Raw genomic sequence first — 10787 nt, 5'->3', positions numbered from 1 at the left:
TTCTGGCTTCCACCACTGCAACTCCGACCTTACATCTAACGGGGTCTACCCTCGAGCCATCACAGGCTGCTGCCGCTGATACTGATGCGGAGGAGTCCACAATTGGGCCTCCCAAGCTCAGAGCTGGTCCATGGCGTCATCGTAGGCCGCCTGTACTGTCTGGCCCACACACACAGCAGCCCTCAAGCTTGTGGCTTTTGGTCTGGCAGCATCTCCACGCTGCCTATCCCATGGATTGTGTGGCTGTCCAATCGGCTTGCCAGGCTCCTCCTCCTGCGGTGGGGGTGCAATCCCCATTGGCATTGCCTGGCCCCTCATGATGGCCAAGTTATGCAGCATGCAGCACACCACAATGAATTCTGAGACCTGTTGAGGGGAGTATTGCAGGCTGCTGCCTCCAGAGTGGCCCAGGCACCGGAAACGCTGCTTGAGCAGCCCTATTGTCTGTTCCATGATTTTGTAGGTGGCCGCATGGTTCTCATTGTAGCGACGCTCCGCTTCTATGGTGGGATCACGTAGGTGGGTCATTAGCCAGGTGGCTAGGCTGTTATCCTTTGTCCCCGAGCAGCCAGCCACGCCATTCCCGTGGTGGCCGAAACAATCGTGACACATGCTCTCACGCAGGATGAACGCATCACGTGTGCTCCCTGGATAGCAGGCACTCACTGCAAGGATGTGCTGCGTGTGGTCGCACACCAGCTGGATGTTTAGGGAGTGGTATCTGTCATATATCATATCCAGACATGTTTACTGCTTGTACTATTACATATGTGCCACCAGAGGGCACTACTATGGGAAACTTGTACACCAGCTGTATGGTCACTAAGGTGTGCCACCAGAGGGCACTGCAGTGGGAGACTTGTAGGTTACCTGTACAGGTGTACCAGGCCTAGTATAAAAGACAGGCCACCATGTGTGATCCTCACTCTGGAGTTATATTAAATGGACTAAGGTCACTACAGTTCAAGTACAACACATTGCCTCGTGGAGTCATTATCAGAGCATCTAAAGACATAACAATTGGTGACGAGATTACGGACTTTCGCACGAAAATGGCTACCCTTGGTACGTTGCAGCAGTTCGACGATGGTGATGATTGGGAAGCCTTTGCAGAGAGGCTCGACCATTTCTTCACAGCAAACGACTTGGCAGGCAATAATCCGGCCACACTGGCTGATAAACGCAGAGCTATCCTGCTAACCAGTTGTGGGCCCACCGTCTACGGCCTCGTCAGGGACTTGCTGGCACCAGCGCAAACAATGACCAAGATGTACGAGGAGCTTGTAACGCTGATCCAAGAACAACTCAAGCCAAAAAGAGCTTCCTCACAGCCAGATACTGGTTTTATACCCACCGTCGGCCCGAAGGCCAGGAAATCGCGAAATATGCTGCAGACTTCAGGAGGCTGGCGGCACCGTGTGATTTCAGTGAACACTTCACCGAAGTGCTGCAGGATATGTTTGTCATCGGAATTAGCCACGAGGGCCTTCTTCACAGATTACTATCTGCGGATACTACAGTCACACTGCAGAAGGCCATCGCCGTGAGCCAGCCATTCATGGCCTCGACCTGCGGCTCTGGGCGGATGACTCATCCTCAGGACTCAAACCCAGCAAGTACTGTACATAGACTGGCACCTTTTAGAGGCTGGACTGTAGAACGTGAATCTCCTCAGGGAAGAGAGAACAGGCTCCCGAGTCCCTTAACTCTGAGTCCGCCGAGAGGGGCTAATCGGTTAGCACCATGCTGGCGTTGCGGAGGGAATCACAGGGCTCACCAGTGTCATTTTAAAGACTACATGTGTAAAGGCTGTAGCACAAAGGGCCACCTCCAGCGAATGTGTAAAAGAAATATGACTCACTGTGTTGATGAAGAGTCTGCAGATGGCCATGAATCCAGCACGGATTATGAAGAGGTGGTCAGAGAGGCAGCTCAGCCCCACGATGTGTGAATGTTTAAAAATGTATAGAGACATTGAAGTTGAGAACGTGGGAATTGTATAGGGACAGTATAAGCTAACAAAGAATTCATAGAGGAATAGCCATGACATCTCAGACTCTAGACTGCGAAATGTTCCAACACTAACACATATTGAAACAAAACCCACAGCTTGCAGAAAAACCTCAAGGTCTTATTAAATCATGTTATTAACCTGAAACATTGACAGAAGGTCTTTGTTTAAAATCGGACCATGCTTGGGTCGGCTTATGAGTGGACAAAGGGAAGGAGGGATCAAAAGAGATGGGCTGAGCTGGGATGTCACTCTGGTCCTATCTTGTTATCTTTTGCCGAAAATGTATAACCATCGTCCCTTTACAATGTAACGTCACTTTGTCCGTAGGAAGTGAGTGCGTTCGAACAGACTTGCATTCCTTCTGTCTGATAAAGTCCCCGATCGGGATTTGCTTTTTAAATAAAAGCTTGCTTTGTTTAAAGCACAAACGGTATTCGTTTCAGTAATTTTGCTGAACCAGATTGAGGTAAAAGAATTCAGAAATCAACAGATGAGTTATATGGCATGTTTACCTGCACCACCGAGTGTACCCCGTTGAGGATGGAAATCGAGATAAACGGCGTTCCAGTCTTCTTGGAAGTGGACAAGGGGGTGAGCCAGTTAGTAATGAATCAAGAAGCCTTTGAGAGGCTATGGGACAATCAAGCTGAACGATCCAAGTTGGTCCCGGTTCAGGCAAAGCTGCGCACCTACACCGATTAACTTATCCCGGTCGTTGGTAGTGCAGATGTAAGGGTACTCCATGATGGCGCGGTGCACAAGTTACCACTGTGGATTGTTGCAGGTGATGGGCCAACGCTATTCGGAAGAAGGTGGATGGAGAAGATCCATTGGAGCTGTGAAGATTTCACCCATCCAGCGATCGACGTCCCCCACGCTCAGAGGCAAAGCAAGCCCCCACCTGAGATTGCATCCGGCACCAGAGAGCAGACCAGCACAGCACCCGAGGCACAGACCGCGCAGCACTACTGCGTGGAGATGATCCAGCTGAATGCACCTTCCAGGCTCCAGTGGCAAGACTCCGGAGGAAGAAAATTGGATTCAAAGGCGACTTGCCAGCTTCGGTGGCAGAACCCGGGGAGAAGAGGATCACAGCAGTCGACATCGTGGATGGAAGAAAGATGGCGCCCAAACCACGAGGTGAAGCGCTGAAGAAAAAGATGGCGGTGACCAGACCACGAGATGCAGCGCTGATGGAGCAACACGTGGAACCCAGCGAAGAAGAGGATTGGGGTAAGATAGCAAGGCTCTCTTAAAGGAGGCCCACAACTCACCACACTTAAAGGGACAGTTCCACATTCTCAATCAATGTAACAGCAACTGTGAGTTAAATGTAAAGCTTATTATTGATGATCAGAGTTTTATATATGTAATAAACAAAGAAAAGTCGTGCGATTGCGATCGGAGCTGCAGTTTATCTACAATGAGTAATGAAACGTTGTGCGATGTAGGATTTCAACTGTATTCAGATAATGTAGCGGGCAAACACCCATCGGGAGCACACAGGTCCAGCAGGCTACCCAATGCTGTAGCCTGCATCCCTGGGACCAGAGTGATGCACCACAGAGTGTGGCCACAAGCAGCTAATATAGACAAGCTGCAGAGCAAGCGATCTCAGGAGGGCAATGGCACCGGTATCGATACCCTGCCCCTGATCGGCTCCACCTCTCAGGCACCCAATGGCACCAACTGCCATGAGCCTGAAAGAGCAAACCGCGCTAAGGCACAGCCCCCAGACCCTACTGCCACCCGGGAACGAAGGGTCACCCGCAACGGTTCTCCCAAATGGGACCGGGACCAGCCTGGATCTCAAACCAAATAACGCCCAGGCAAGCAAGTCAGCAGTTTCCTGTGCACTGCTAGACGACTGCTCCTCAGGGAGCAGCAACGACCCGGGGCACAAGGAAAGGACAGGGAGATCACAGGCATCTGTGAAGCTGCCTGAAGCTAGGAGCAACGGCAAAGGCCCCGAGAGCAGGCAACTTGAGCCCACCGGGTTCCCACTGCCAGCACTGGGCACCGCGCCGCCACCAGACTACCTGCACACCATCCAGCAGTTCTGGCACTAGTTTGTCCTCACACACTGGTGCTGATACCGGTACTGATTCCAAGTATGTATCAAGAATGTATCTCACCAGTCAAATGTACTTGCCTCACAACTGTACCACAAATGTAATGATATAAATGCAAATTTTTTTTCTGGACTTGAATGTATATGGATGTAATGAGCCACCGGCAAAATCAATGTGTGGGGGGGGGGTAGGGGGGAGAATGGAGTGGTCATGGACTCACAAACAGAAACCACCAGCACCTCTACTGCCAACAAAACACCACCTACTCACCCAAGATGGAAACAACTCTCCAAGGATCAACTATATAGAGCTAAGCCCAGAGCAAAGTCAATGTATGAAGGCGATTTGCACTAAGGACTTGGGGGAGAGTGATGTCATGTATTCAGACATGTTTACTGCTTGTACTATTACATATGATGTGCCACCAGAGGGCACTACTATGGGAAACTTGTACACCAGCTGTCTGGCCACTAAGGTGTGCCACCAGAGGGCACTGCAGTGGGAGAGTTGTAGGTTACCTGTACAGGTATGCTAGGCCTAGTATAAAAGGCAGGCCACCAGGTGTGATCCTCACTCTGGAGTTATATTAAATGGACTAAGGTCACTACAGTTCAAGTGCAATACATTGCCTCATTATCAGAGCATCTAAAGATATAACACTATCCCTTTCGGTTTCTGAATACCTCTGCGTTGTGTAATGGTGCTCACAAGGCCACGTATGTGTAGTCAATGGCCCCTTGAACCCTCGGGAAGCCCGTAATCCTGCCAAATCCGCATGTCTGCTCACTCTGACTCTTCCTGCTCATTGAGAATGTTGTGAAGTTCATTCTGCAGGCGTACAGAGCCTTTGTGACGTGGCGAATGCAGCAAATTGATAGATGCTGCATATGTCCCCTGCTGAAGCCTGAAAGGAGCCGGAGACATAGAAGGCCAGTGCCACAGTGACCTTCACTGTGATGGGTAGCGCAGTCCTGGTGCCGATGTGAGGCTGCAGGTCTGCCTGTTGGAGGTGGCATATCTCTGTCAGCACTTCCTTTCAGAAGCGCAGCCTTCTCACACACTGCTCCTCAGAGAGCTGGAGGTATGAGTGTTGCTGCCTGTGGGGGGTTAAGGACTCCTGTTCAGACATCTTCGGTCTCCCCTCATCCGTGGCCCAACATGATCAACAGCCCTTCTATCTTGACGCCGCCTGGCAATAGCATGGAGTTGGATTCGCTGGCGAACTAGTAATGCCCTCATTAAATTATTTCACTGAAGTTGTAAGGACACAGATAAATCTGCTGCTTTACAGTCTGAGGTTCACATAGCGTGTTGTGCGCTAATGTTGCAGTGAATGTGACCTTCAATTTAGGACCCTCCTCCCTCACTTTAAATATGCTGCAACTAGCGCCTATTCGACCATGGGATCACCTGGTTTTTGAGGCGCCACTTGACCCGGACGTTAAATGCGACGTTAATTTTGCAACTGAGGCATTAACGGAACGCTGCACGATGATTGACATCGTGGTCTGAATAAAACTCCAGGGCTGGGCGGTAAGTTTTTTGCGGCGCCAGAAACCCTGAACCGAATTTTCCGGCTGGGCGGTAAAAGCTGGCCGCTCGACAGTAAGCATTTAGACACCCTTTCCGGGGCGGTAACAGCGGCACAAGCCAGCTGAAAATCCAACCCCATGAAGAGCAGGAGAAACTATTTTACAGAGGGTTGTGGAATGCAATACTGGCATTTGTGATTGGATCATCATCAGCTTTTAACAATAGGTTGTGATAGGTGTTCGGCCTCGGGAGCAGCATGGAGGCATGCTACTCCAGGGAGCAGTGCGAGCTGGTGCAGGAGGGCGACGGCAGTGAAGAGTGACATCATCAAGGTCCAGGTCGGTGATTGGAGCATGGGCTGAACTTGTACACCAACTCCACTTCCCCGCCCTATCAAGGTGCACAAAGGATTGGGAGAGACTGATAGCACTAGAGTAAGAAATAGTATTAACAGGGAGTACAAGAAGGTCTAAGATAGGTTTACAGTGCATGTGTGTAAATGCTCAAAGTGTGGTAAATAAGGTTGGTAAGCTGCAGACACAAACAGACACATGCGAATATGATGTCGTGGCGATAACGGAGACCTGGCTCAAAAAGGGCAGGATTGAAAACTAAATATTCCTGGATATAAGGGGCCTGAAATTGCCCCTTTCATTAAAGCCCGTTAACACCGGAAATCGGCGGCCATGCTGCAGAGTACAATGGCCGCCGGCTTTTCGTGTAATGGCCGCCATTATCAAAATTCCGCTCCCGTGTTAACCCGGTGGTGCCCCGATCACTCCCCTACCACTCCGCTGCTGCCGATCCATGTTAAGTGCGTCATCACAGTACGCACCGCCGATCTATCCTCCACATCCCCCCCCCTCCACCGCCCCCCTGTCCCCATCCCCTGACTGCGAAATTCCACTCTGAAAATATTTGGCCCACCCGGTGGTGCCAAAACCTGTTTTTTCACGGTGGTCCAGTGAGGCTGTGGCCTTTTGCAGCGGCTGTGCGGCTTCCCTTAAAGGGGAGGACCTACTGCCACCGCCGTCATGTTTTTTTTTGTCGGTCGACTGCCAGGTTGGCCCGACAATTATGCCCCCGGGTTCAGCCGTGCCAGCAACCAGCAGCCTCGCACTCCCTCTTGGGTGCCAAACCGCTGGCCCGGCCGAAACCCTCCCTGGTAGCCCAGTGGGCCGAAGTTTTGAAATCGCAAAGGCTCTCCCCTTTAAGTGGAGGGCCGTGGTGACACAGCACCGTGATGTCGTTGTCGCGGCGACCACTACTGAACCCCTCCCCAACTTCCACCCCTCTCGTGTAGTCCCCATTAAGAGTGACTACTGGATCCAAGTGAAAAAAACAAACAAAGAACGGAATGTCGCTCAAGAGGCGACTGCAATCACCGCGGCAGTAAAAACAGACAAAAGCGCCCTGTTTCGGGCAGGGGGAAATTTTGGCTCCAAGGTGTTCAATAAAGATAGGGAAGTAAAGAAAGGAGGAGGGGTGGCATTATTGATTAAGGAGAATATTACAGTGCTGGAGAGAGAGGAGGGGTCAAGGATAGAATCTATTTGGTTAGAGTTGAGAAGCAGTACAGGTGCCATTACACTACTAGGTGTATTCTATAGGCAACCAACTAGTGGGAAGAATATAGAAGAGCAAATTTACAGAGAAATTACAGAGAGGTGCAAGAACTATAGAGTAGTGAGAATGGGGGACTTCAACTGTCCTAATATAGACTGGGATAGTAATAGTGTAAAGGGCAGAGAGGGAGAAGGCATTGCTGGATCTGGTTCTGGGAATGAGATGGGTCAAGTAGACCAAGTGTCATTAGGGGAACATTTAGGGAACAGTGATCACAGTATCATAAGGTTTAGACTAGCTATGGAAATGGACAAGGAGCAATCTAGAGTAAAAATACTTAATTGGAGGAAGGCCAATTTCAGTGGGCTGAGAACAGATCTGGCCTGGGTAAATTGGAATCAAAGATTGGCTGGCAAAACTGTAGTGAAACAACGGGCTGCCTTTAATGAGGAGATGGTTCGGGTACAGTCGAGTTACATTCCCACGACGGGGAAACATAGGACAACCAAAGTCAGAGCTCCCTGGATGACAAAAGAGATGGAGAGTAAGATGAAGCAGAAAAAGGGGGAATATAACAGATGTCAGGTCGAGAATACAACTGAGAACCAGGCTGAATATAGAAAGTCCACAGGGGAAGTGAAAAAGAAAATAAGAGGGACAAAGAGAGAGTATGGGAACAGATTGGCAGCTAACATAAAAGGGAATCCAAAAGTCTTCCATAGACAGAAATAGTAAACAGGTAGTGAGAGGTGGGGTGGGGCCGATTAGGGACCAAAAACTTACACGTGGAGGCATAGGGCATGGCTGAGGTACTAAATGAGTACTTTGCATCTATCTGTACCAAGGAAGAAGATGCTGCCATAGTGAAAGAGGAGGTAGTTCAGATACTGGATGGAATAACAATTGATAAAGAGGAGGTGCTAGAAAGGCTGGCTGTACTTAAAGTAGATAAGTCACCAGGATTGGATGGGATGCATCCTAAGATGCTGAGAGAAGTCAATCTGGAAATTGCGGAGGTACTGGCCATAATCTTCCAATCCTCCTTAGATATGGGGGTGGTGCCAAAGGACCAGACAATTGCAAATGTTTCACCCTTGTTCAATAAAAAGGGTGTAAGGATAAACCCAGCAACTACAGGCCAGTCAGTTTAACCTCGGTAGCCGGGAAGCTTTCAGAAACAATAATCAGGGACAAAATTAAGAGTCATTTGGACAAGTGTGGATAAATTAAGGAAAGCCAGCATGGGTTTGTTAAAGGCAAATTGTGTTTAACTAACTTGATTGAGTTTTTTGATGAGGTAACAGAGACGGTTGATGAGGGTAATGCGGTTGATATAAGAACATAACATAAGGAGTAGGCCATTTGGCTCCTTGAGCCTGCTCCGCCATTTAATATGATCATGACTGAGCTGATCATGGACTCAGGTCCACTTCCCTGCCCGCTCCCCATAACGCCTTATTCCCTTATCAGTTAAGAAACTGTCTATCTCTGTCTTAAATTTATTCAATGACCCAGCTTCCACAGCTCTCTGAAGCAGCAAATTCCACAGATTCACAAGCCTCTGAGAGAAGAAATTCCTCCTCATCCCAGTTTTAAATGGGTGGTCCCTTATTCTAAGATTATTCCCCCTAGTTCTAGTCTCCCCTATCAGTGGAAACATCCTCTCTGCATCCACCTTATCCAAGCCCCCTCATAATCTTATACGTTTCGATAAGATCACCTCTCATTCTTCTGAATTTCAATGAGTAGAGGCCCAATCTACTCAACCTTTCCTCATAAGTCAACCCCCTCATCTCCAGAATCTACCTAGTGAACCTTCTCTGAACTGCCTCCTAAGCAAGTATATCCTTTCGTAAATATGGAAACCAAAACTGCACGCAGTATTCCAGGTGTGGCCTCACCAATACCCTGTACAACTGTAGCAAGACTTTCCTGCTTTTATACTCCATCCCCTTTGCAATAAAGGCCAAGATTCCATTGGCCTTCCTGATCACTTGCTACACCTGCATACTAACCTTTTGTGTTTTATGCACAAGTACCTTTCTCTATTTAAATAATAACTTGCTCTTTGATTTTTTTTCTGCCAAAGTGCATAACCTCACACTTTCCAACATTATACTCCATCTGCCAAATTTTTGCCCACTCACTTAGCCTGTCTGTCCTTTTGCAGATTTTTTGTGTCCTCTGTAAAGTCCTGTCTCCTCAGTACAGATTCACACGAGGCATGTAGTAAAGTCAAGGTCACTCTGGACCTGCACCTTTATTTTCCAGCTCTGGAATGCTGCACTTGCCTGAGACCTGCCTTATATACCTGTCTCTTGCAAGTGCACCCCCGGTGGTAAGGTATGCTGGTGGTTACAGGTCATATCTTATTACAGTCATATATAGCATGTTGGGATACAGTTATATATAATAATGTAAGATACATGACATCACCCTCCCCCAAGGTCTTATTGTCTTTATAAGTTCAGTCTCTCAGGTGGTCTACGCTCTCGCGTGGAGCGTCTGAGTTGTGGTTCAGTTGTTTGCCTTGGTGTCTGTTTTTCTTTGGGTGTGGTTGCTGGTATCGCGCCTGGGCTGTCTGTTTCAATTGGTGTGATTGTTGTTGACTCGCCTGGGCTGTCTGTAGGGATTGTCCTTTCCTCAGGTTGTTCCCTCTGTCTGTCCACCAGGTGTGGTGCGAGTTCCACATTGTAGTTTGCCTCTGGTTCCGAGTGTTGTTGGTAAATCTGCTTTTGACTTGGTCTACATGCCTCCGGCAGGTTTTGCCATTGTCCATTTGTACTACCAGTAGCCTGTTTCCTTCCTTGCCCGTTACTGTCCCTGCAAGCCATTTGGGACCCCTGCCATAGTTTAGTACAAACACTTTGTCCCCTATCTCATTCCATCTCCCCCTGGAATTTCTGTCATGGTACTCAGTCAGCTTATGGCGCTTTGCTTCAACGATTTCGTGCATGTCTGGGAGGATTAATGAGAGCTTTGTTTTTAAAGTCCTTTTCATCAACAGTTGCGCGGGGGGGATCCCAGTCAGTGAGTGCGGATGAGATCTGTATGCCAACAGCAGTCGCGACAGGCGACCCTGCAGCATGGGACCTTGGATTTTAAGCATGCCTTGTTTAATGATTTGCACTGCTCTTTCCGCCTGGCCGTTGGAAGCCGGCTTGAACGGTGCCGTCTTGACGTGATTTATGCCGTGGTCAATGATAAAGTCTTGGAATTCTGCGCTGGTGAAGCACGGACCATTGTCACTGACTAATATGTCAGGGATTCCGTGCGTTGCAAACATGGTTGCGAGGCTCTCCACAGTGGTGGAGGTTGTGCTCGAGTTTAAAATGGTGCATTCGATCCACTTTGAAAATGCATCTACAACTACGAGGAACATTTTGCCCATGAATGGGCCCGCATAGTCTATGTGCACCCGCGACCACGGTTTGGTAGGCCAGGACCAGGGGCTCAGTGGAGCCTCCCTGGGGGCATTGCTGAGTTGGTCCACAAATGGTGCACCTTCGGACGTAGAGCTCCAAGTCCGCATCAATACCAGGCCACCAGACGTGGGATCTGGCTATGGCCTTCATGAGAACGATCCCCGGGTGCTCGCGGTG

This window comes from Pristiophorus japonicus, chromosome 13, assembly GCF_044704955.1.
Source record: "Pristiophorus japonicus isolate sPriJap1 chromosome 13, sPriJap1.hap1, whole genome shotgun sequence".
Taxonomy (NCBI): Eukaryota; Metazoa; Chordata; class Chondrichthyes; family Pristiophoridae; genus Pristiophorus; species Pristiophorus japonicus.
Note: the sequence above shows the minus strand (reverse complement) of the source record.